This window comes from Podarcis filfolensis (assembly GCF_964270895.1).
Source record: "Podarcis filfolensis genome assembly, chromosome: 7".
NCBI classification, from domain to species: Eukaryota; Metazoa; Chordata; class Lepidosauria; order Squamata; family Lacertidae; genus Podarcis; species Podarcis filfolensis.
Window position 1 is genome coordinate 51,770,039 of NC_139603.1, and position 25,949 is coordinate 51,795,987.

General features: G+C 44.0%; 1 long non-coding RNA gene across 1 annotated transcript; it reads left to right on the top strand.

Moving 5' to 3' along the window:
- The first annotated feature begins 11,205 nt into the window (after positions 1 to 11,205).
- On the top strand, positions 11,206 to 23,243 carry LOC310766365. Its single transcript, XR_014550103.1, has 2 exons — positions 11,206 to 11,400; positions 22,244 to 23,243. It is a non-coding gene; the product is annotated as an uncharacterized lncRNA (long non-coding RNA).
- Positions 23,244 to 25,949: the final 2,706 nt, after the last annotated feature.

Below are 25,949 nucleotides of genomic sequence, written 5' to 3' on the forward strand. Positions count from 1 at the left end.
GCATAGAAATAGATTTCCCTTTGAAAACTTGAAAGGGAATTTACTTAAATCGAACATTTAACATGTTACTTTTAAGTTTATCTAAAATTAGGCACAAAAATAATTGTAAATTCAGAAATGATTCCATGTCCAAACTTCAGAAATTAATTTAGAATAGATTTCTAAGTCCTAAATTCAGAAATTAGAGTCACAGTTCTTCTACTTACCGTAGATGTAAGCTCCACTGAGTTCAATGGAACTTACTCCAGTAAAGTGAGTATATGATTGCACCCTAAGTCCCAAAGTAAATTTAAAAAATGTTCATGGGGAGTAGAAGGAGGAAGGCCTTCAACCCTGCATGGTCAGTTGATGTCACTTTTGTCCTTGGCTGACCTTGGCTGGTGGGATTGCCCACCTGAATTTGAAATTTATATGGGCCAATGACAGGCCTGGATGACTGAGCTGTGCCCTGTTGGTGGAGCTGGCTGACACAGTCTACCATGGGGTATTGGAGAATACATGGTCGAGCCTTCCACAACTAAAGCAAAAGGGCTCCTGCACAGTGAAATACAGTCGTACCTTGGTTACGGAATCCATTCTAGAAGTTCGTTCGACTTCTGAAAATGTTTGAAAACCAAGGTGCAGCTTCTGATTGGCTGCAGGAACTTCCTGCACTCAATTGGAAGCTGCGTAAGCTGCGTTGGATGTTCAGCTTCCAAAAAACATTTGCAAACCGAAACACTCACTTCCGGGTTTGTGGTGTTTGAGAGCCAAAACATTTGAGTCGCAAGGCATTCGAGATCCAAGGTACGGCCATACATCTTTAACAATCTGATGTTAAGGTGAGAGTACTTTTCTCAAAAACTGATCAGTTGGGGGAAAGGATCCACTCCTGACTTAAAAGCTGTCCCTTGCTGCTGCCCAGTGGTTGATATAAGAAAATTAATGGAAGTAAGACCTGATATAAATGGTTCCCTTCTGTTATACAAAAATGGTGATCCTCTATCCAGACACCAGTTTACAGTCATCTTGCACATCAAGAGTTAATTTTTGCTTTCCCTTCCTTCTAGTATCCAGGCTATCCATTTTGGATACCAGCTGTTTTCACAGTAACATGTTGCAGAATCTTCTGTGAGTTATAATTCAGTTGCTACTGTGGGGTGGCTGAAGATTCTCTAATCTCTTTCTGAAAATAAATTTATGAATTGGATCAAGCTCCTGTTTGTTTAGGGGGCATAAATATATTACTCCCATTTAGGTATGGAAGAGTAAGAAATATTGCACATGTCCAGCTAGGTCAGTCATGCTACATTATGCCTGCCTTAACCGTTGTAGCAGTAATGTCACAATTCATCATGTCACTACAGTAATTACATTATTATATACAGTAGCTCAGAGCTTGTATGATTTGATTTAGCAGCTCTGTGTGGAGTTAGCACCCTCCTCCTCTGGCTTTAAAATTGAACTAGGGTTTTTTTCCCCCTTCAGACAAAATTATTTAGACATGAATTTACCCTCCCTAGCCAAAGTTTTATGCACAGTTTCAAGAAATGGTCTTGGAATGGATAGAAACATTTCTGAAGCACACAACTACCCTTTATACTGGGAAAGAGGCTATCAATGTGGTTTGGGGTAAAACCCCAAATAAGCAGAACCTGTGTGTGGATGGGACTCTCTGAATCCCTACCAATTTCCCCAAAGCTGGCACTTAGCAGGGTACCACCACAGGTCTCCCGCTGGAGTGCTAACTTGAAAGAGGCTGTTAGGAACTCCAGTTCCCAGAAAAATCTAAATGCATAAGTAGACATTGGCCTTCTCTGTCATTCCTCCATTGCTGCTGGTGAGCAGTCCTAGGGCAGGAAAGAGGCCATTCCATCTGCTTGCCCACCCTGTTCTTAGGTGCTCTGCCAGCCAGAATGCTGTTCCAGAGGAGGAGACTGGTAACAGCTGTGGCTAACTGACTTTCCTGAGTTCTATTATTGCTTCCTGGAGTGGGGCTATGTTTCAAAGTTGCTCAATATGATTCAGTGTGAACAACTGAGACAGTATGGAGAATGGCCCTACCTGGGTGAAGTTTGGAAGTGGTTATGTCACTGCTGGGGGCTGTACTCACTCTATGTACCAACCTTCCCACTCCCACCATGCTGACCCCCTAGAGTTTCTGCTTCCACCCCATGCAGCTGCTAAGCTACCTTTCACCTTCCCAACCCCATCACGGAAGCCACTTCTTTCTTCTGCAGCCCTGCAGAACCCCCATAGTTACCTCCTGTATCTTCCTCTTCTTGACTTTTTGCCAGTTTTTGTGGATCAGCGTAGTCAACATTATACTTGTTAGTTCTTTCCCCACAAAACCTCCATACCCTATTAACTTGACTATGTGGACCCTTATGTTTTCCTATAGACTATACTATAGCATGTATGCCCAGCTCAAACCTGATGATTCAAGCATTCCTCATCCAGTTTCCGAAATTAATCAAGAATATGGCATATAATAAACTCTTTAGGTAGCCCAGCTATGAATCTGTGTGAACATTTTCTTTCTTTTCATTCATCTGGTCATACTAATTGTTTAATCAAGAATTACACTGTGTAGGCTCTCCTGCATTAAAAAAAGAAGATAAGTTTTTAATTACTTTTTGTTGGTGGATTGGCCACAGGGGACAGATAAAATGCAACTGATTATAAAAGAACTGTCCAATATGTTTTTAAATGCTTCCTTTTGAAAGGAATCGAAAGAAATATATAAGAATTGGGTGGTAACTTCAACTGATGCCTTTTAAACACTTTTCCAAATTGACAACCAAGATTCTAAGTGTTTTAACAACAAACCTTAGATATACTTGAAACTTGTTTTCAGAGAATAAGTACCAAATTCACCAGCGCTTGTTTCAAGAGCTGGATAGGGTCACTATACTTCAAGTGCAAACTGCTTGAAATACTCCAGACTTTTTTTTTCACTGGTCCGAGCACCCCTAGAATCATAGAATTTTGGAGCTGGAAGGGAACACGAGGCTCATCTAGTCCAACCTCTGCAAGGTATGAATCGTTTTACCCAGCTTGAGTCTTGAACCCACAACCTTGAGATTAAGAGTCTCGTGCTCTACTGAATGAGCTCAACACACCCTTTTTGCTATTTCAGAAGTTTTGTTTTTAAAAAAGAAACTGACTTTCATGAGTAGCCCTAAGAATTAAATACATAGTTACAACACCACTTGTGTCGTGTAGAGTAGCACAGTAAGTAGGGACAGAAAGTACTCCATGCAATTTCATCAACTAGTTACATAGCCTCTCCACATATTTGTTTGGGATGCTGCTGGACAAGCTGTCTATGCATCCAGATTGAAACCAAATTGTATCAAAGTGATCTACTTTGACTATTTCAGAAGTGAAGAGCGAGATGGTAGTAGATTCTGAGAAGAGTACCCCCACCTCCCAAGTCAGCTATCATATTTGCTATGCCTGGATAGAAGTGGTAGGTTGAGTTCCTGGGTACAGAATCATCAGGATTTCTGGCTAGCCATAAATGTGGCACAAACACACCCTCTATAATTTTTTACCTCTAAAGCAGAGTAGGGATGGGGAGGAATCCAGTGTGCCTCAACTTGGAAGCAGATACACCTGATCAGCTCTTTCTGAACCAATGCAGGGTTTGCTCCAGAATCTGTCCATTGCCAGATTTTCCATTCTCTTACATAATTTCATATGAGATCATCTAAGGGTAGAATTGTAGGGGGAAATTTGATTCAGTTCACATTTAAAGACAAAGCTATCTAATCTATTCTTTCTGAAGCAATACACGTTACAATAGGCTTTGTTCAGTTTTAAAACTTTAATAAGCAAGTTACTATTTTGCATAGCAAGCCTAAAGCACAGAAGGCACTGAGGCAGTTAACTCGAAGGGAGAATGTTTTACAATATTTGTTTTGCCTCAAACATTCTGGTATAGCTTTCATATGTCTGTTTTATTTTGAGAAAAATGCAAATTTTAATGGCCCAAGTCTAACATTCATGATGGCCCATTCCTCTACCAGATTGATTAGCTACCGTGGAAGGTTTTCTCAGGAAAATTGTTTTCTCAAGACGCTTTCATTTAGCGTCCCTAAAGCTACACCCTTTAAAGCTCCTAATTTGCATGGTAATAAGTTGTGGAGAAGAAGAAGAAGCAGAAAGACCATGTTATGTGGTATGTTTTTTCTCCCTCTGTGCACAGCGGCACAATCGCAAAAGACTAATTGAATAAGCTCATTATATAGGCTGTTAGTTAGCAGCAGAAATTCTGTTCATTTTTCATATTGCAATAGTCAACGGCATACCTAGGAGGCAACATGTCCCAGATCAATGTCCCATCAGACTATGGCAGGGTGTTTTCTCCCTAAGTGAAGCGACAATATAGTAGTCTAGCACTAATCTTGTACACACACTCTTACCCATTAGGTGAATGATGACTCAAAAGTTTACTCAATAATCTGGTTTTTATTTCTGGAAGCTGGGAGATTTTGACACTGACAAACAAGGAGCTTTGAGGGTGTCAAGTTTGGCAAGGCAGACCATTTAAGATACCCCCAACATTCTCTATTGCCTTCATGATCTACGTACGAGTCAATTCACGTGACCATGCTGGGCAGAGTGAACATGCAAAGGCAAAAAATGGCATATGCTTGGCTGGGTTGCACTGAAAAGCTGCAAACTACTTTGTCCAGAGCAGCACTAGAGCACTCCCATGGGCTTCAATACCTGGGGATATTTCATTCTGAGGATAACCTATTGCATTTCTCTATTAACAGCTCGACTGCCTACAAAATACACTGCACACATGTTGATTGATCCTCACTTATTTCAAGATGAAGGGCTGCAGCCTTGGTATTAGGGTGGGGGGGGGGAGAGGATGATAGATGCTGGGAGTCGAGAAACTGGGAAGATAATATAATTCCCAAATGTATTATCCTGTCCCAGAAAAGTGAAAAAAATAAATTTCTAGGAAAGTCAGCCCCACTTTTCAGAACAAGCTATGTGTCTCAAGTCAAGTTTGTTGCTTAGCTACATCTTCCCAAAAGACTCTTGTGAGTATAGTAAAGATGAAACAAACGTGTTAAAAATAGAACACCAAGAAACATTTATTTTCAGATAGAGGGTTAACAGTAAATGGAACAGGCCGGAGAAACAGCTAAGATGATCCACAGCAGATGGACAACATTTTGGGGGGGGGGCACTTTAGTGGGGTTTTTTAAAAAAATGAAAACATCATTAATCGCCTCATTTAGCATGCATGTATTTTGCACTATACTACAATACTTTTCAGAATTTGGAAGATGTAAGAAGACTGTATGGAAATCCCTTGCAGACGATCACAATGACTTGAGACAAACAGTCAGATTGGGTATCCACAGCAGTGACCAGAGGAGGAATGACCACTGGGAGAAGTGCAGAGAGAGAAACACACCATGTTGCAGCTGAGGCAGCACAACCTTCATCTGCCCCATATGCAACAAAACATGTCTCTTCCATATCAATCTCTACAGCTACAGCAGGTGCTGTAATTCTCCAACAGTTTGACTTCACCCCTCCAAAGAACACTCTAACACTGTCTCCTGAAACAGACAGGTGCCAACAAGAAAATGTGCACAAAAATGTCCATAGAGTAACAAAAAGCTATTTTCCAATTATAAAACTAGAAATAAAGTGGTGGTGGGAAAAGGGAGTTTCAGTATGGAACACTTTTCTGATTTTTTTTAGTGCAGTGCCTTCTTGCTTCTTTGTGTTAGGACAGTTGATCTTCCAGATCCTCCCCCTCCCCCCCACTGGAGATATTCACTGTAAGTGAGAGCAGGACACAGCATTAGCATCGTACAGGATTCTTGGGCAACTGTTGGGGCCTAAGCACTCCAGCCAGAGCACGCCACTGATGCCTGGCTGGGTCTCCCTTTAACTCATGGCCCAGTTGAGTGAGCAGTAGGCAGCTGGGTGTGGCAGCCACTATTTACATTTTTGCAGAGTTCGGAAGAGCAGAGATTTATACATTTGTAAATTTTGCTTTCTGTACACTTCTCATTTCCTCATTATTAAGTTCTGTTTGCTCTCCACGCAATGTATATATTACCCTTCGGGTCCCTTCCAGCTCTGCAATTCTGTGGTGCTATGAAATATATATTTTGCAAAACAACAACTCCACAAGAAAAGTTGGATGCATTTTCCTATAATATATGTATTTTTGTACAACATAAGTACACATTTTGTCTGGAATAGCATTTTTTGCAAGCAGGTTCCCCTTAACAGAAGTAATTTTTGTACATTATTTTCACCAATATGCACATTTCTAGATGCGTTCTTCAGTTGGAGAACTGCATACAAAAATTCAGGAAAGAGCGGATTTCAAATGAGAAATGAATTATGCATTGTCAATTACAAATTAATTATAGTGTCAATTACTTACAGTGGGTGACTCCAAATTCTAATATGAGAGAAATTCTCCCATGCAACATTTCTGGGAGAACTTTGTGTACAACTCACATTAGTAATTGAGCTCAACAAACTGGAATTGGATATCGGATGATAGCCCATTGGAATGCTTGACACCAATAGCCCCAGAATTACACCTCTCAGTACTTGGGTTCCACAAAGCAGGATCTACATCTGTTTCCACTGGTTTTTGATAAGGACAGGAATGGCCCAACCCCTTGATAACAGCACCAGTTCTTTCTAGTACAAGGATAGCCAATGTGGGGCCTTCTAGATGTTGCTGGACTACAACTTCTATCATCCCTTCTATCATCCCTGGTCATTGGCCGGAGCTGATGGGATTTTGAGTCCAGCAGCATCCAAAATGAACCATGTTGCTTAACTCCTGCTGGAACAAATCAATTTGCTGGCCATCACTGCAGTGATCCCCTTAGGGGTTGGGGGCTCTGCCACAATACCTTCACAGAATGTTCCCAGCATTTTATGAGGCATTTTTTCAGGGAGGAAAATCTCATCTAAAAACTCAAGAATTTTCTGTCATACACAGCTAGGCTTTCTCAGTGTTTAATATTGATTCGAAACTCTAACCCAGTTTATCTTTCTCACCTTGGCTAGCAACACATTGCTACTCATTATTTTCACTTGAAATAAAGCCAGTCCAGGACAGATGCTTGGCATTGAGTCTGCACTCTGCTGTCCATGGAAATCACAAATTCTATTAAACTGGGAACAGGCCACAAGTGAGATTAGATATCATCTATTCACTTGGCTTCCTCCGTTATTTATAACTCTGCAGAGAATGAGCTACTGTACTTGCTTGCTGACAGTAGGACTCTTATTTAAACTGGGGACCCTGAAATGGCATGAAAGCTTACTCATCATGTCTTTTTTAACTGCAGTTACTATTGATAGGATCTTTTCTCATACACTTTTATTTCCACCCTGTGCCACAACCATTTCTGATTTTCTGTGGTTTGCTTGCATTGCCTGCTTTTTTCTATCAAGAGATATAACAATTCCTTGGTTAGAATTCAGTGGGAAGATCTTTTCATATCCAGCCATTTTTTAGTGTCCTGAGACTGTTGGATGTGCATTCCCAAATAGTCTTTGTGACCTTCTTCTGAAGTGAGAAATATTCCTTTTTCATTTCCAGTGCTGCTGGATTCAATGGGCCAGTCAGCTTCAGATGTATGCATTTAAAAATTTGTTTTGACACCCCCATTAATTAACATTTTAAATATTACCCAACTATGATTTTTCAATTGTACATTTTCCCCAACTCCCTCATGTGCTTTCTGCCAATAATAAATCATCCTCCTATACAACGATAAAGTTTTGATATATGAAGCTGAAAATCCAAAGAAGGGGGTTTTCTCTTTTTTTGGAAGGCCCGAGATTCTAGATTTCTAAAAGAAAAATGCCTTGCTAACTTAGGATAAATACATGATATTTTATGTACCATAAACACTAAGCATTATAGGGCTGAGCCTAAGGAGGGGGAGGGGGAGTTGGGGGCTTTTTTTGTATGCAAAGGTTTTGAGCAACATCTAAATCAGCGGTAGGCAACCTAAGGCCCGGGGGCCAGATGCGGCCCAATCGCCTTCTCAATCCGGCCAGCGTGTTTTTACATGAGCAGAATGTGTCCTTTTATTTAAAATGCATCTCTGGGTTATTTGTGGGGCCTGGCTGGTGTTTTTACATGAGTAGAATGTGTGCTTTTATTTCAAATGCATCTTTGGGTTATTTGTGGGGCATAGGAATTCGTTCATATTTTTATTTCAAAATATAGTCCGGCCCCCCACATGGTCTGAGGGAAGGTGGACTGGCCCACAACTGAAAAAGTTTGCTGACCCGTGATCTGAATGCACTCATTGCACAGCAGATTTTCAGTCATTGTTTAGAAAGAGAACAAACATTAGTTGTATATTTAGGAAATATTGCTCAGCAGCACACAGGTCAATCTTAATAGCCCTATTCAGACACTGAAAAAAATCCATTGTAAATTAGGGGATGGGTTTGTTTGTTGCTCTGTTGTCAGCTGCAAATAGCTATACACCCTGCACCCAGAAATGCTCACCCTCAGTAACTAGCGGTAATTAGAATTTAAATCCTAACTAAACATTGTGCAAGGCCTCTGATCCAGGCTGGATCATCTGTGGATCATCCCAGGTCAGACAGGAACTGCTTCGAAGTTATTGATCAGGCCCTAAATTGGAGCAATGAGACCATGCACAGCCCTGCTATCTATCTCTAGAACAAAATCCCTCACTTGAGGCATACTATTGCAGGCTGGATTTTGAAGCATTTGTTCATCCAGGATTCTGAGGAGTAGAATAAAAAGGGCAAGTGTAGCTATCTCTCATGTATCCCCATTGATTGGGCATTTTGTTCTCAAGGGTTAGATGTTTAGGGGGTACAGAGGGATTTTAGGAAGGTATGATTGTGAGCCTTTTCAAATGTACCACCCACAGCACCCTGAGATTTGAGCCTATAAATATAGGCCAATTCCAATGTAATTATAAAACGCTGGGGAAGAGTTGTATTCAATAATACAACTCAGCCTATAATAAACTCCATGGGAGGTAACAATTCTTGTTCAAAACTCATTTAAGACAGTGCTGAATGTATACTCCTTTTGGTACTACTATGACTGCTTTAGAATTAGCTGCTGAATTCCCCTCACTCAAGTTTTCTAGCATGAAATTCAGAGACAATTAATATATCCCTCTTCACCCTGTTCTAAGAGAAAAATCCAAAGCACTGTGGCAAAACTCCAGCTACTTCCTTGAAGCTTTCAACTTGCTGGATATCAGCGGCATTAGCTTGCAATTATCCTATGTGACAAGACTACAAATTCTTGCTTTCTACTTTCAGACCAACCTGATTGCAATTTCCTCCCGTACTTTTCCTAGAACCACTTATAGTTCTTCTCCTAATCGAAAAACAGAATGGCATACAGATATGGTCATGGAAATCTTAGCCTCTAGTTACTGCTGGTGCCAATAAGTACTCTTGTGGTTATAATAAAGCTACTCAAAGCCTGACTATACATTACATATAAATGTGTGTAACAAAAGACCCCCTGGCCCTTCTGATCTTTCCCCTGTTAGCGCCAGCTAATCTGCCTTGTACTTCTAGCTGAGAGGGTGAGAGTGAGCAAGCAATGACAAGCAGAAGGAAAAGGAGAAGCAGTTGTCATGTGCTTGATCTCATCCCTTGTTCTTCTGGGTAGCTGTGAGCACTGGGTCAAATGTAGAGATGGTGCCAAGCTTTGTAATTGTCTGTCACACAATTTTTTGTCTAACTTGCAACGCTCAGCTATCTCATTAACTGAGTACCATTTCTCTACAAGGCCCTTATTAACTGTGGTGAAGTAGAAGATGAGAGCCATATCCACATCATACATTTAAAGAAGCATCATAACAACTTTAAAAGTCATGGTTTCCCCCAAAGCATCCTGGGAAACAGAGGTCCCTGTTTGCCCCCACTATTGAGGGGGCCAACATCACACGATGTGCTGACATCACGTGCTACATCGTATGGTGTGCTGATGTGGTGCACACACTGATATCGCTCAGTACTGAGGTGACCTAGCACCCACCTTAAGAACTTTCAGGGTACCTGCTGTGACCTGTTTTTTGTTCAGGGTGCTGAGAGTTGTTAGGAGACACCTTCCCCCTATTCTCTCCCAGAGTTACAGTTCCCAGAATTCCCTGGGAAGATGAACTGGCCAGATTGACTTAGTCAAGTCCAGGTAGGATACAAGCAATTGATCCACAAACCCACGGATGAGAAGTAGGGGGAATTTTGCCCGCTAATTGCATTAATTCCAATCATACCACAGTGGCTTAAATCAATATAACCATGTTATAGTAATGGGCTAAAACCCACAATCCATTATAAGTTCAAGCACATTTCAATGTATGGCAATCCTTTATACTTCTCTGTGATAATATATTGTAGACAGAAGTTTGCATCTCCTGGGAAGTGTAGGATAGAGTCTAAGTGAAGAGAGGGAAGTATTCCAAGATTTTAATGTCTCCTAAGAATAGGAGATAAAAGCATAATTCACTGAGCTCTTATTTTAGTCAAATAGGAAACCTAACACTATGAAGACGAGACAGCAACATGAACTTTGATGGGCACAATTTTGTACTTAGTAATGGCTCTAAGAATCACTGCCCAGACATCCCTTTTGGACATTGCCTCCTAGTGACAGACATGGAAAGCAGCTTGCATTATTTGCCCTGCCTGCTTCTTTACTCAACCTCGATTTTGTGATGTTTTGGTTGCCCAGATAAACATATTGACCAGTGTGGATGTTTTGAATGTTATCTCTGATTGGCTTTTCAGCATAGCTCCAGTTTTCTAAATGTGTAACTGTTTTGGAATACAGAATAAAGGTTTTGAAGATGCTGAACTCCTTTGGCAGCCCCATCACTGCTTCAGAAGTTGCACAGTAGTAGTGGCTGATGTGGCTGTGCTGCTATCCCACCTTCCAAACTCACAATGAAGTTGCATGCTGGTTCCACCTAGGGTAAGAGCTAAACTTCTCACCTGACAACATCGTAAGGAGACACTCCAGTCTGTCTGAGGACCAGGATTTGTGTTTGGAATGGCCTCTGTGGCCTGATTTGCATGTAACCTCCAGCAGGAAGGTTGGCACCTCTATGATTGGTCTGTACATGAAGGTCAGGAGGTCGGAAAGTGTGGTAATTCAGAATGGGAAAGAACCTTGCCTAAGAATCCTGGAGAGTCACTTCTGACAGTTGCTAAAGTTACTACTGAGCAGTGTTTGAAACTCCAATAGTAATGGGCGCGTTCTGAGATAGAGAATGTTATTATCGCGAGCATTTTTCTGAACTCTTGTTGCAGCACCCTGCGCCAAAGATTTCCATTCAAATTGCCACGGTTGGTGCTGGGGGCGTAGCAGGAGAAATTCTTCCCCGCCAACCCTACGTGAAGGCAATCGCTGAAGCAGGACCTCATAGACAGCCGCGTCTCAGCTGGCTTTGCAGATTGGGCTGCTTCCTGCCCACCTGGTCTGTAAGGAGAGGGTGGGGTGGGGGGTGGATGAGCTGTGAGGCTGCAAAAAAACCCCTGCCAGACGCCAAGCTGCTGTGGATGCTGCCAAGGTGCCATTTGGAGCTGTTGCTCAGACTCCCAGAGCCCCATTGGCGCTGCTTGTAGCTCCAAACAACCCTGTGAACCCAAACAATACTCTCACTCCACGAGGCAGCAGCAGGAGTGTTCCTGCCTCCTCTTCCTCCTCCTCCTCCCCTCCTTCTACATGGCTGGGTGGGGAAGCTGTTTAAGAAGTTGGAGCAGCAGAACAAGCAGCTCTGCATTTGCAGCCTCAAGCATCCCTCTGTCTCCCGCCGCTGCCAGGAGCATCCTTAGACGTGCCTCTTTTGGTGCTGCATGAGCCGGGGGATCTGCCAGGCACCATGGCACAAATGCAACTAGAAACTATATTTCAGCGCCCCACGACCCAGGTTCCAGGCTCTACGTAGCACCTTGCTTTCTTTTCCTGGTTTCGAACAGTGCTACTGATCTAGATGGTCTGACTCAGTATAAGGCAGGCTCCCATATTTGTATGATTGCATGCTTCCATACCATGTTGGTGAAACTCAAAATCAGGAGAAGATGAAGAGTTTGATAGATGAAATATCACAGTTCACACAGCTTCAAGTCAGCAGTACTATTGCAAGATGAAGCGTTTTCACTATACTTTTATATGTCACTGTACTGAGCCAGTGGTGGAAGTAGGCTTGTCATCCATTTTTAGTGGCACAGTCACTTCGGGAGAACCAGGAGAGGAGTGGAATTGAGTGACTGGAGACTAGCTGAAGCTAAAGGGTGCAAATTGAATTAAAAGCCTCTTCTGCTGGTCAAATGGATTAGCTCTGTTTTCTCAGCTTCTTTTGAAGTTTGATCATTTTTGTTCTGCTTTATATTCAAATAGCTGTTTTGAAATCGGGTCCCCCAAGTAATTTGTGTTTAGCCTGGTATAGATAATACTTTGTCAGCGATTTTTATCAAAGCATCATCAGTGCATTGAGCTTTAACTTCTTTGTTCTTCCAGCATTTTGCCAAATCCCTCTTTGCTGCAGTGAGGTTTGATTAACTCTAATAGCCAAGTTATGCCTCTTCTTATATCCTGCATCCCCACTTAAGATCAAATCTGATAATAAATATCCATTTACTCACCCCCACTGTTTACGAGTTGTTCACTGATAGCGTGTCCTCAATACTAAATTATTTCGAGGTTGTGGCATCACCACCTACCACAATTATGTGGAGGGCCTGCCCCTTTTGGGATTTTGAGAGTCCTATCATTGCCAACATGCCCCTTCCTGCCTTTTCTATAGAGTCTGTATCTAGAGATAACCAGAGGTGTCCCACCAGTCACGCGGGGTAAGGCAGCTGCCTCAAGCAGCGCCCAAGAGAAGCGGCACTGAGCAGGACAAGGAAGCCACTGACCCACTGGTTCTTTCCATACTTTCCTTCAAAACCAGGCACTGAATCTCACCCATCGTGGCTCAGCTACTTCTGTCATTAGAAGATAAACACCTATACACAACATCTCTCTTGAGAGGTATCTGATCCATGTATTTTCTTCTGTTGAGAGTCGGATAGCTCATTTGGGAGAATATGAGACGCTTAATCTCAGGGCCATGGGTTCAAGTTCCACATTGGGCAAAAGATTCCTGCATTGTGGGGGATTCCTGCCACTTACCATCTGGCCTGGGGTGGGGCCTGAAGCCTCAAAAGGACTGCTCGGCTGCCCAGGAGGACTCCCCTGTGAGTGTCTGAGGGCCCTGCTCTTGCCACTCACCATCTGGCCTGGGGCGGGGCCTGAAGCCTCAAAGGTCTGCTCTGCTGCCCAGGAGGACTCCCCTGTGAGTGTCTGAGGGCCCTGCTTTTGCCACTTACCATCTGGCCTGGGGCGGGGCCTGAAGCCTCAAAGGTCTGCTCTGCTGCCCAGGAGGACTCCCCTGTGAGTGTCTGAGGGACCTGCTCCTTCCTGCCACTTACCATCTGGCCTGGGGCGGGGCCTGAAGCCTCAAAGGACTGCTCTGCTGCCCAGGAGGACTCCCCTGTGAGTGTCTGAGGGTCCTGCTCCTTCCTGCCACTTACCATCTGGCCTGGGGTGGGGCCTGAAGCCTCAAAAGGACTGCTCGGCTGCCCAGGAGGACTCCCCTGTGAGTGTCTGAGGGTCCTGCTCCTTCCTGCCACTTACCATCTGGCCTGGGGTGGGGCCTGAAGCCTCAAAAGGACTGCTCGGCTGCCCAGGAGGACTCCCCTGTGAGTGTCTGAGGGCCCTGCTCTTGCCACTCACCATCTGGCCTGGGGCGGGGCCTGAAGCCTCAAAGGTCTGCTCTGCTGCCCAGGAGGACTCCCCTGTGAGTGTCTGAGGGCCCTGCTTTTGCCACTTACCATCTGGCCTGGGGCGGGGCCTGAAGCCTCAAAGGTCTGCTCTGCTGCCCAGGAGGACTCCCCTGTGAGTGTCTGAGGGCCCTGCTTTTGCCACTTACCATCTGGCCTGGGGCGGGGCCTGAAGCCTCAAAGGTCTGCTCTGCTGCCCAGGAGGACTCCCCTGTGAGTGTCTGAGGGACCTGCTCCTTCCTGCCACTTACCATCTGGCCTGGGGTGGGGCCTGAAGCCTCAAAGGACTGCTCTGCTGCCCAGGAGGACTCCCCTGTGAGTGTCTGAGGGCCTGCTCTTGCCACTTACCATCTGGCCTGGGGCGGGGCCTAAAGCCTCACAAGGACTGCTCCTGCCACTATCTGGCCCAGGTGGGGCCTCACAGGGACGGTTGTTGCCACTGATGCTGCTACTGCCCATGAGGACCCCGAGGGGCGCAGAGTTCTTTTTAACATGTTTTAAAATGTTCCTTTCCCTTTAGATTTTTATATATGGGGGTGGGAGGGATGTTTGGGTGGGCTTGGGAATTCGTTAGATTTTGATGAATTTGTAATTTTGTAGCTTTTATTTGTATTGTTTTATTGTTTTCTGGGTTGTTTTGTTTTTTGTTTTTATTGTTTTAAGGTTTTATTGTCTTAGGCTGCGAAAGAATAACATTAATTGCCATCAATGGAGGCTACTATGAGGCTTGGGATTGCTACCGTGGAGGGGCGAGGGAGGTATGGCGGTGGGGGCAGATGTTATAGGCGAAGGGGATCGAGATATGGATATGCTCGTACCCCTTCCAATCTGCGCCTCATCCCGAGGGACGAGGGTAGGGCGAGCAAGGACTACTCACCTCCGTCACTGGTGCTGTGCAATGCCAGGTCTATAGGCAACAAAACCGCCACCCTGCGAGATTTCTTTATCTCGCAGGGGGTTGACCTGGCTTGTGTGACGGAGACCTGGGTGCGCGAAGGGGCAACAGTTACCTTAAGAGAGATGGCGCCCCCGGGTTTCTCCGTCCTCCACCAGTCACGGACTGTGGGCCGGGGGGGAGGGGTGGCATTATTAATCCGGGAAGATTGTTCTTTCAGGGCTCTACCATCACCATCGATCCCCGGCATTGAATGTGTTGGCCTAGTGTGGGGCTCCGAGGAGAGCTTGGCTGTCTGGCTGGTGTACCGGCCACCTAGCGCACCAGCAGCCACCCTGTCAGGCCTATTGGAGGCGGTGGCCGGCTGGGCCTTGGAGTTCCCTAACCTATTGGTATTGGGGGACTTCAACATCCATGCTGATGCCACTCCCTCCTCACAGGCTCTGGACCTGGTGTCTTCCATGGCGACACTAGGGCTCTCCCAGTTTGTTTCGGGCCCCACACATCAAGCAGGCCACACGCTGGATTTGATCTTTGGTGCAGGTATAGATGTGATCATGTCTCCTTCGATGAAGGTGCCATGGTCTGATCACTACGCTCTGAAAGCCAGGATTGACTTTCCACCCCCACCCTGCTTAGGTGCCGAGCCGATTTGGGCTCGCCCGCAGAGGCTGATGGACCCTGATAGATTCCGCCAAGCCTTGCGGGACCTTGCTCCCCCTGGCGACTCATTGACTGAGCTTGTTGAGGGCTGGAATATCCAGCTCCTGGCAGCCATCGATGAGATCGCACCGAAGCGCCCTCTGCGACCCCGCAGAAACCGGGCTCCCTGGTTTACCGAGGAGCTCCGGAAAATGAAGCGGGACCTCAGACGGCTAGAGCGAGTATGGCGGGGTGCCCGTGACGGAGCCTCAAGAACATCTTATAGGGCTTTTATGAAAACCTATGAGATGGCGGTGAAGGCTGCTAAGAAGTCTTACTTCTCGGCCTCCATTGCATCCGCTAGCTCTCGCCCGGCGCAATTATTTAGTATAATCAGGTCTTTAACGTCCCTTGAAGGACAGCCAAATTTAAATAACAATTTGACACACGGCTGTGAGGCATTTGCGAGCTTTTTTGCGGAGAAGGTCTTGTTGCTCCGCCATGACCTCCCTGCCAATTTGGATACAATAAAGGAACTGGAGGCCCCTCGACTGTCCTCGGGTCCAGTATTGGACCACTTTGACCGGATATCCCCAGCCGATGTAGACAGACTCCTCCGAGCTGGAAAGCCCACCACCTGTCCTCTCGACCCGTGCCCGTCTTGGCTGATTAGAGCGTGTCCAGACGAGGTGCGGGCCCTCCTGGGGGATATCATCAATTTGTCCCTTGGCACGGGGACATTCCCAGGGGAACTGAAGGAGGCAGTGGTGCGCCCGCTCTTAAAGAAAACATCATTAGATCCTTTAGATCTATCCAATTACCGCCCGGTTTCGAATCTTCCGTTCCTGGGTAAGGTGATTGAGAGAGCGGTTGCTGAACAGCTTGGTGGGTTTCTGGATGAAACATCGGCTCTGGATCCATTCCAGTCTGGCTTCCGCGCTGGTCATGGGACCGAGACAGCTCTGGTTGCCCTAACAGATGATCTTCGTAGACAGCTGGATCGAGGCGGGTCGGGGCTGCTGATTCTTCTAGATCTGTCAGCAGCTTTCGACATGGTCGATCATGAACTTCTGGACCACCGCCTTGCCGACGTGGGGATCCAGGGCACAGTCCTTCAATGGCTGCGCTCGTTTCTCTCTGGTCGGGGACAGAGGGTGGCGCTTGGGGGGGAATTGTCATCGCGCCACTCCTTGGTGTGTGGAGTACCTCAGGGTGCGATACTCTCCCCAATGCTTTTCAACATCTTTATGCGCCCCCTCGCCCAGCTTGTCCGGAGTTTTGGGCTGGGTTGCCATCAGTATGCCGATGACACCCAACTCTATCTGTTGATGGATGGCCATCCTGACTCGGCCCCAGACACACTGACCAGATGTCTGGAAGCTGTGGCTGGATGGTTACGTGGGAGCCGGTTGAAGCTAAATCCTTCGAAGACAGAGGTCCTGTGGCTGGGACGGGACGATATGGGATTGGGGGGGCAACTCCCATCTCTTGCGGGGGCGCAGTTAGTGCCAGCACCGTCCGTTAAGAGTTTGGGTGTAATCTTCGACACCTCCCTTTCCATGGAGGCGCAGATTGCAGCTATAACAAAGGCGGCATTTTTCCATCTCCGCCAAGCTAAGCAGTTGGCTCCTTACCTCTCTCGCCCTGACCTAGCCACTGTGATCCACGCGACGGTCACCTCCAGACTGGATTATTGTAACTCGCTCTACGTGGGGCTGCCCTTAAGACTGACCCAGAAACTCCAGCGGGTGCAGAATGCTGCAGCGAGACTCCTTACGGGGTCTTCGCTGCGAGATCACATTCATCCGGTGCTATATCAACTGCACTGGCTCCCTTTGGAGTACAGGATCAGGTTTAAGGTGCTGGTTTTAACCTTTAAAGCCCTATACGGCCTTGGACCCTCGTACCTACGGGACCGCCTCTCCTGGTATGCCCCACAGAGAAACTTACGGTCTTCAAATAAAAATATCTTGAAGGTCCCAGGCCACAGAGAAGTTAGGCTGGCCTCAACTAGAGCCAGGGCTTTTTCGGCTGTGGCTCCGACCTGGTGGAACACTCTGTCACAAGAGACTAGGGCCCTGCAGGACTTGACATCTTTCCGCAGGGCCTGCAAGACAGAGCTGTTCCGCCAGGCCTTTGGCCAGGGCACAGCCTGACTCCCTCCCTCGGCAATCTTCGCGGAGCTCTGGCCCAATAGTGGCCAGTGGCTTGAACTTAATTAATTTTATAATGAATGATTTTAGAGCGTTGTTTGTGTTGTACTTTTGTATTGTTTTATTGTTGTTAGCCGCCCTGAGCCCAGCTTCGGCTGGGGAGGGCGGGATATAAATAAAATTTATTATTATTATTATTATTATTATTATTGGACTAGATGGCTTTCAGGATCCCTTCCAACTTCTACAATTCTATGGTTCTATGTTTCTGTCAGGTCTCCCTGCATTTTCATTGACTCATTCTTCCTTGCCCTTGACTCTTTGGGGTGATTCATTGTGAACCAGAAGCTGTTCAGCTCCTGTCAACTTTTCCCCAAGGGTAAGTTTCAAAGCTGCTCTGCCGTAGCCTCACTGCTATTTAAAACTAAACAGAACTACAAAATGGCACAGCAGGTGTGACCAGGTGAGCAGATGGCTGTCAGTCTTAAACATCAGTATGGTGTCATGAGGAACTGAGCAGCTGATCAGACTTTGGTACTAGTTATCATAAGCAGGAGGAAAGAAACTGATTTGCTTTTGCACACAAGAAACAGCAAAGGAAACTCACAGATGACAAGAACTACCAGAGTCCAGGCAACATGTATGTTCACTTGCTTTTACAGACTCATTGTCTTTGCTTGCCATTATCACTGTGATTGAAGGCTTTTGTGTGGGATGATGTAGACCAACTTACAGATAGGTAGCCGTGTTGGTCTGCCATAGTCAAAACAAAAATTTTTTTTCCCTTCCAGTAGCACCTTAAAGACCAACTAAGTTAGTTCTTGGTTAGTTCTAAGTTAAGAACTAAGTTAGTTCTTGGTATGAGCTTTCGTGTGCATGCACACTTCTTCAGATACACTGAAACAGAAGTTGCCAGATCCTTCTATATAGTGAGAAGGTGGGGAGGGGTATTACTCAGAAGGGTGGTGGGAATGGGTGATTGGCAGATAGCTGTGATGAGCCTGTGATGAGCCTATTGCAGTCGTTAAGAGTCGTCAACAGGCTCATCACAGCTATCTGCCAATCACCCATTCCCACCACCCTTCTGAGAAATACCCCTCCCCACCTTCTCACTATATAGAAGGATCTGGCAACTTCTGTTTCAGTGTATCTGAAGAAGTGTGCATGCACACGAAAGCTCATACCAAGAACTAACTTAGTTGGTCTTTAAGGTGCTACTGGAAGGAAAAGTTTTTTTTTGTTTTGATGTAGACTAAGATGGCTTTCATGGAAACACTGCTAAAATGTGTATTTGTGTCTTTTTAATACAGATTGGACAAGCAGTATATTTTCAATCTGTCAGCTTGACTGCTCTCTTCCTTCCATCTTCCCTGTAACCTTTTAATGACCTGTACAGGTTCTTCCAGGTACCTAATTCAAACAAGTGAGTTATGGATTAAACACATGAGTTACAAAGTGAAATTTCATTCAGAGTTGATTATTTGACTCCCTTTTTATTTTTACAGCTAAAATTCTGGGGTTTATTTGTTTCATTTTCCATTCTACTCTGCACTATTAGTAGGAATGCCTGCTTAATGGCCCCGTCATCACCATCACCATCACCACCACCATCATTATCATCATAGCCATTATTATTATTATTATTATTATTATTATTATTATTATTATTTTCCATACTGCCTTTCCCATGGGAGTCTAGGATGATGAACAACACAGGAAAAACAATCCATACAATAAAAGTATCTAAAAATACATTTATAAATACACACACACACACATATACACACACAAACAATATTAATATACTGAAATTTCAGTTGACATTCATGCCTCAAAAGCCTGGATGAACAGATTTGTCTTCAGTTTCTGTCTAAATGTCATCCACATGGGAGATAGATGCAACTCCCTGGGGAGAGAGTTCCACAACTCATAAATTCTCTCCTTTTGTTCCAGACATACTAAACAGAGACCAGGTCCTTGTGACCCTCCAAAAATTGTTGGACTCATCAGCTACACCCAGCATGGCCAATGGTTAGAGATGAGGGGATGTCAAGGATGATGGGAGTTGTTGTCCAACAACATCTCTAGAGGGCCACAGCTCCCACACACGAGGAACTAACATAATACAAGACATTAGAAAAAGTAAACAAACAGAACTGCTCAAGGCTCTGATAAAATTATCTGACTTAATGTTGCTGTCAAAATTAGCCTTGGGTCATTGTAGTCTGAGAAAGATTTATTAGACTGTGTTAAATCACCACACAAGGCCACCATTAGTGGAGACGCAGTAAAGCAGTACCTTCACATTTCCACAACCATAGGTCCCCTAGAAGGCTATAATTCAAATGTGATTATACTTTGGCTGAAGAAAAAGCAATGGAATCCTCAAATTGGTACTAAATCAAAAGAACAGGGATGCTTTAAAATTTATTCTTTAAAAAAGAAAAAAAATCATTACAATATATTGCCTAAACTTTTTTTTTTAAAAAAATGTTGGCGTTAACATATTACTTACTAGTCCATTTTCAATATATTACAGCTATTTGATGGGATGCAATGCTTAAAAGGGTACTTTGCATCTCAAAGTTTGAGTGCCAGGCCTAATATGGGGTCTAATTAGCTGAAAGGAGTGAAGCATACTTTTAACTCTAGAAATTTAAGTACATGTATTCTAAAGAGAAACAATTCAGATTACTGCATCTGTGGTAGCAGCCTGGAAGTTTTATGAGCTCTGTGTGAGGTCAGTGAGAAAGGGGTCTGAATAATGTAGAGTACAAACTGCTGCAGGAGCTATCCCAGGGCTCATTCCTCTGTCTTGCACATGCAGGTTATACAAGCAAAAGAGTCTTCTGACTGAGAAATGCTCACTCCTACACATGGATGACGTAGAAATTAAATTTGTATGCACATTTAAGGGCACATACCTAAATTGCCATTTCTGAACACCGCCAGATTTTGAAATTTGCATTTCTTTGAATTTTGCAACACAATTCTCCAACCAAGTAATGTGTACAAAAATGCAAATAATAAGGTAAAGTGTGCATAAAAGTGAGAACGTTACTAAAAATTGTATTAGAGGAAGTGGCTTTGCAAAAATATGTATATTAGGCAAAACTGCACTGTGTACATGAGGAGAAGTTTGCCTAAAATGCTGATGATGAGGACATAAAAAATAATAATGCAAACTGATGCGAAATCTGGATAACTGAACTTAAGGGCAGAAAAATGAAAAAGTTAGAGAAAGCAAAGTTGACAGATTTGCTCACCACTGCACACTTACATGCAAATATATAGGTGTGCAAACTGTCCTGCATATATCAGATTTTTCATTCTGTGTTTTCCCTCACTCCCCCCCCCCCCGAGAGGTAGAAGTATGGAAGGGAACCGTACAGCTATAAGACAGATGGAGTAATAAAACATAATTATTGACATTGTTGTTCTCTGTGTGAGCAGATATGTATTCTAGTCATAATATGAATAATTTATTCTTCTATTTGAATTTCTGATGAACAAAAGCTGAACACTGCCTTCCAAACAAATGCTTTATTCAGCTGCAATCCTTCCTCGCTTACTGCCTCTGCAACATACAAACAAATTTAACTTCTTGTTTGGTACTGGAAATAATTGGTAAAAGTGGTTTTAAGTCAACACGTCATTTTTCTTTACATTTCCTCCTTTTGTTAAAGTCAGTATGTGTACTACCGGAGGTGTAGTTATAATGTATAATGGAATCTGATGGACTGCAGTTTCCAAAGTGGACTCTTGTTCTGATCTGGCTGGTGCAGATCAGGTGAGTCTGCTTTGGAGTCGGAGTTCATAAGAATCCACTCCCACTCCACATCCCACCACTCTGTTACACAGTTTTCCCACACTAATAGCAGGACATGGCCCAGAGCACTATGGAAGGTGAAATCCTTGCAGGGGCTCTTCCTATTCTGTCACTTGGACTGTGTGATGGGAGGGAAGAGGTGGGGGAAGCCCCCCCTCTGCCCTTTCTGGTTGTGTAAGTGTCACACCTGTAAAACATGTTCAGAGCACATTCCCTCTCCTCAAGTAATCCAGGGAACTGCAGTTTGTTAAGAATTATCAGAACTGTAGCTTTGTGAAGGGTAAACTAGAGTTCCCAGGACTCTTTTGAGGGGAAAGGGATATGCTCTGAATATGTTTTAAAGGCATGGTGTATACACAGCCTCTGTTGCTCCTGCTCCTGCTGCAACCGCACCAAAAGAAGGGAAGAGATGGTTAGGGTTAAGAGGTTGGGTGTGTGTGTGAAGGCAACAGAGATAGAGCAGTGCACAAGCCTTCCAAGATTTTCAGGTTGGTTCCAGGCATGTTTCCATAATTTCTACCCATGAGGGATTGGATGGTGATGAAAAAATCTTAAGCCAATCTTTGGAAGATGCAGTCATCTCTAGTTCTTATGTAGCACAAGTGATAATGGATAGTTAATGGGAGTTAATGGGGATAATGGGCACTGCAGTGCAGCAATGGCAAGAGGGCCACAGGTTTCCCACCGCTGGCATCAGTGGATGATGAAATCATGGCATTGAACTCGATAAAGTAATGTTTGTAGGCTGCATCAAAATGGACTAATAAAAGGCCTAGTAGCTTCAAGGGAACATTTGCATGTCACTTATTAGTCAGATCTCTATAAATTAAAACCCATTATGCTTAATGTTATTCTGCAATCGCTCTGGAAACTACTAATCTTGACCTCTTTTCATTTCAGCTGCCGTTTGGCTATTTCTAGGTCAAGCTGCCCCGGGGATCTTAAGAAGAGCCAAAGTCAAAGCAAAGCTGTCAGACACAAATGAACAATTGCTGGCAAGATAGGACAATCCATGTTCCATGAAACGAGAGATGAATGAACAACCAACAAGAATAAATAATCTATAGGAGACAATGTAATCCAGAGATAAGTAAGATAGCAAGTTGATTTAGAGGGGGCAATTCTCATTTTAAATCCACGAGATCCTGCTTCAGAAAATCAAGCAGTTAATAAAATTGTATGCTGCTAAGAAAAAATAGTGAGAATGGCAAAGGTGGTGGGAAATCAAATACACTTCTACCGTAAACTGGTAAATTGAATTGTGACTAGAATTGTGCCATCCTAACATGGTGCAAATGTACACTCAAAACAGCAGCATTGAAACACTATGAATAATATGGTCTGTGTAAATAAAACAAGCTTTGAGAGCTGATGTTGCTTGAGCCAAATCCTGATGGGTGTAGTCATCCCACTCACCCTTCCTTAGTTGTCAATCCTAGAGACAAAAGAGGGCATGGACGAGCAGTATATGTGACAATAGCAGCTGACCATTGTGCAATTGATACAGAATGAGGTTCTGCCCCTCACTTGATTCTCAAGGTGGATCTGCTTCAAAATTAGTTTTTGACCTGGAAGGTTGAGCTTTCAAACTCTAAACAGGAATTCAAATGTGAAGAGAAATTCACTGTAATCTAATTCCAGGTGGCCACAGTCAACAGTTACCTGAGGAACCTGAGTTAAGTTGGCATAAGATGCAACCAACTATGCCTGCTGGATTGACAGGAGAAGAATCCATTTCTTATTGCTGCTTAAAATAATGAACTGTCACACTTCGGGAATTCTGACTGAATAGTTTTTGTTGTGGACAACATTTTATGTCGCAGTGAAAGGTAGCTAGATTCAGATGTACACGTAATGATTAAAAACATCCCTGTCTACATTAAATGAGGCCTAGAAATCACTTGGTCTCTCTGTCTCTCTCTCAACCAACCAACCAACAGTTTCTACTGATAGATATCTACTCTGCAGCTGATGAACAAAGAGGCCGGTGTCAACTTACATAATGAATTCCTTTGAGGTAGCCACCACGTAGAGTCAATCCAAACCCCCGGTACCACCTAATTTAGAGCCCTGTATGAGAATGTGTCACTTGGTCCCAGTGGAAGATTTGTGGTCTGTGGACAGCCCTTTGGGGGCCCCTATTGATTCAACTAAATAAACATGAATATATCCAAAGATATGACAGAGCTGCCTGCTCCTTAAACATCGCTTAATGGTGTCCCTTTCTGAGCAACAATTACACCATTCTCTTCAGCACCAGGCATCTCTCTGACCATTTTGGGCGAAGGATCACAGCTCAGTGGTAGAGCATCTGCCTTGCATGCCAAGGGTCCCAGGGTGGGGAGAGACGTCCTGTCTGAAACCCTGGAGAGATGCTGCCAGTCAGTGCGGACAGTACTAAGCTAGATAGAGCAAGGGTCTGACTCATTATAAGGCAGCTTCTTATGATCCATGCCAAGGGAATGTGCATGCAATAAATTCCTCAACATTGAGAAGAATATATCCATAATCAAAGATTTGTATCCTACCTTTTTGCTTCATTAAAAAAGGATCCCTAGTGAATTGCAAGCAATGTTTCAGACAAACCTAATAAAACTATCAGAAATCACTGTAATGAAATGAAAAGAAAAAGCTGTTCACCCACAGATATAGTAAACATGCTATGAACAAGCCATTTCACTGCTGCTTCAAGAACTCTGTATGTGCCCTGGAGCCTCTGCTTGCACATTGGCCGGTACTTTATCAAAGTGAAATGATTCCAGCCTGCCTGTAAGTTGGAGCAACATTATTGCATACTAAACGTTGCTAGACAATCATTAAAATTAGCTTGAACCTAAATGTTAGCTAGAAAATGAATATTAAGTGTTCAGTTAATATGGCCACGGGACCAGAAGCATCATAAAGATGAGAAAAATTGGTGCCTCACAATTTTAAAATGTGTTTGATTAAACAAATTAATTTTGTAGAGTGCTTTGAAAATGAACAGTGTGGTGTAATTGCTTAGCATTATGATAACGAGGTTTGCTAACTTATCGACAGCTCCGTTTATTATACAGCATAAAAGGCCTACAATACAGTAATGTGCTGATAATGCTCAATAGTACTGAACTTTTCCTTCTTCTTTTCTTCATTTCCCCTCACCAAAAATGCCATGCAGACCCAGTCAAATCAGATGGTTTTCTTGATCAGCCTGGTTAATTTGCTCTAACAATGTCATTGCATTGTCACTGTAAATCAGGTCACTGAAAAATATGGGAATTGAAAAACGTGATACTAGATTCTCTGGTACTAGATTGCGCAGGTGGCAGTATGGGGAAATATGTAGGTTAGGTTAGTATCTGCATTCTATTTCTCCAACTGAAAGGTTATTTGATATGACCTTTGTCACAAGTTTAAAATGTAATGTTTATTTTTTGGGGGTTGTAAATACGGATGAGATGACTATTCCAAAGGGAAGCAATTAAATAGGAGCCCCCCTGCTCAAACACAGGGGCCACAATTCCCACAGCCCACCTATGAATTTCTCATGTGAGACATTTTATCTTTAGGAAGATAGGAAGCTTATAAAGTAGCAGATAATTCCCAACTAGTAGCTGAGGTTGTGGTGTGACATCACCACTCACCTAATCTCTGGTTGGTTACTGGAAGTTAGAGGGGGAGGGACAAGGTCAGCATGGTGCAAACACATCAGTGGGAGCATCAGATTGGCACTGCGAGTGCATTTGCGCCATGCCAACCTTGCCACCTTTTCACCTCCCCCTATGTACTTTCTGCTAAGAAGCAGTGATGTGACTGACTGGAGGTCAGACCATGCTGTCTGCTACTGTTCCCAGCACAGTGGCAGAAAGGGATTCTCAGGGCTGTTTCTTGATGGCAAATGATTCACACAGGCTCTGTTCTTGCTGGAGATTATGCGGCTTGGTAGTTCCAGCCCAAGACATTCTGCATCCTGAGGCAAGGACAATATGTTTCTCCCCCTTCTCATTCACATGCAAAATCCATCAGGCAGCTGAATCTTACTTTGGCGTTGGCATTGGGTCAGCATTTTCTGCTTAGGGAGGACAGAGTAGGCACACACAGCTCTGTCCTCCAGTATCTCACTGCCATTCCCTCCTCTCAGCATCTGCTGCCTGAACTAGGTTCTATGAAAATCAAACTTTTTCTGTTCAAGTGACTAAAACAAATGAAGACTTTAGGTAATTGCATTCGAAAGCATTTTCAGTCACCTGAGATATTGTTGTATGATCAACAGAATTTGTTGAGCAAGAATAACCTTTTTAACTTTTTGCAAATTAAATGCTGGTGATTGAGCAAATGGAAACAGAGGTAACCCGCCCCCCTCCACATACACAGTTGAAACTCTTTCTCATGCGTACCCAAGAGGAAGGAGTCTGCAATTATGGGCCTAACGTGTGTGGCTTGCAAAAACTTTTTCTTTGAGTTTATATTCTAGGCTCTCAGGAGACACAGGAAGGAGCTGTGGAAAACTCAGAGTTTCTATCTATTATTCTCTCAAATAGGTCCATTAGGAAATCTTCTCTAGCGAGTGGTGATCTTTTTTAAATTTTTTAAAATACTACTATTATTGCATTCATACAACCCTCCT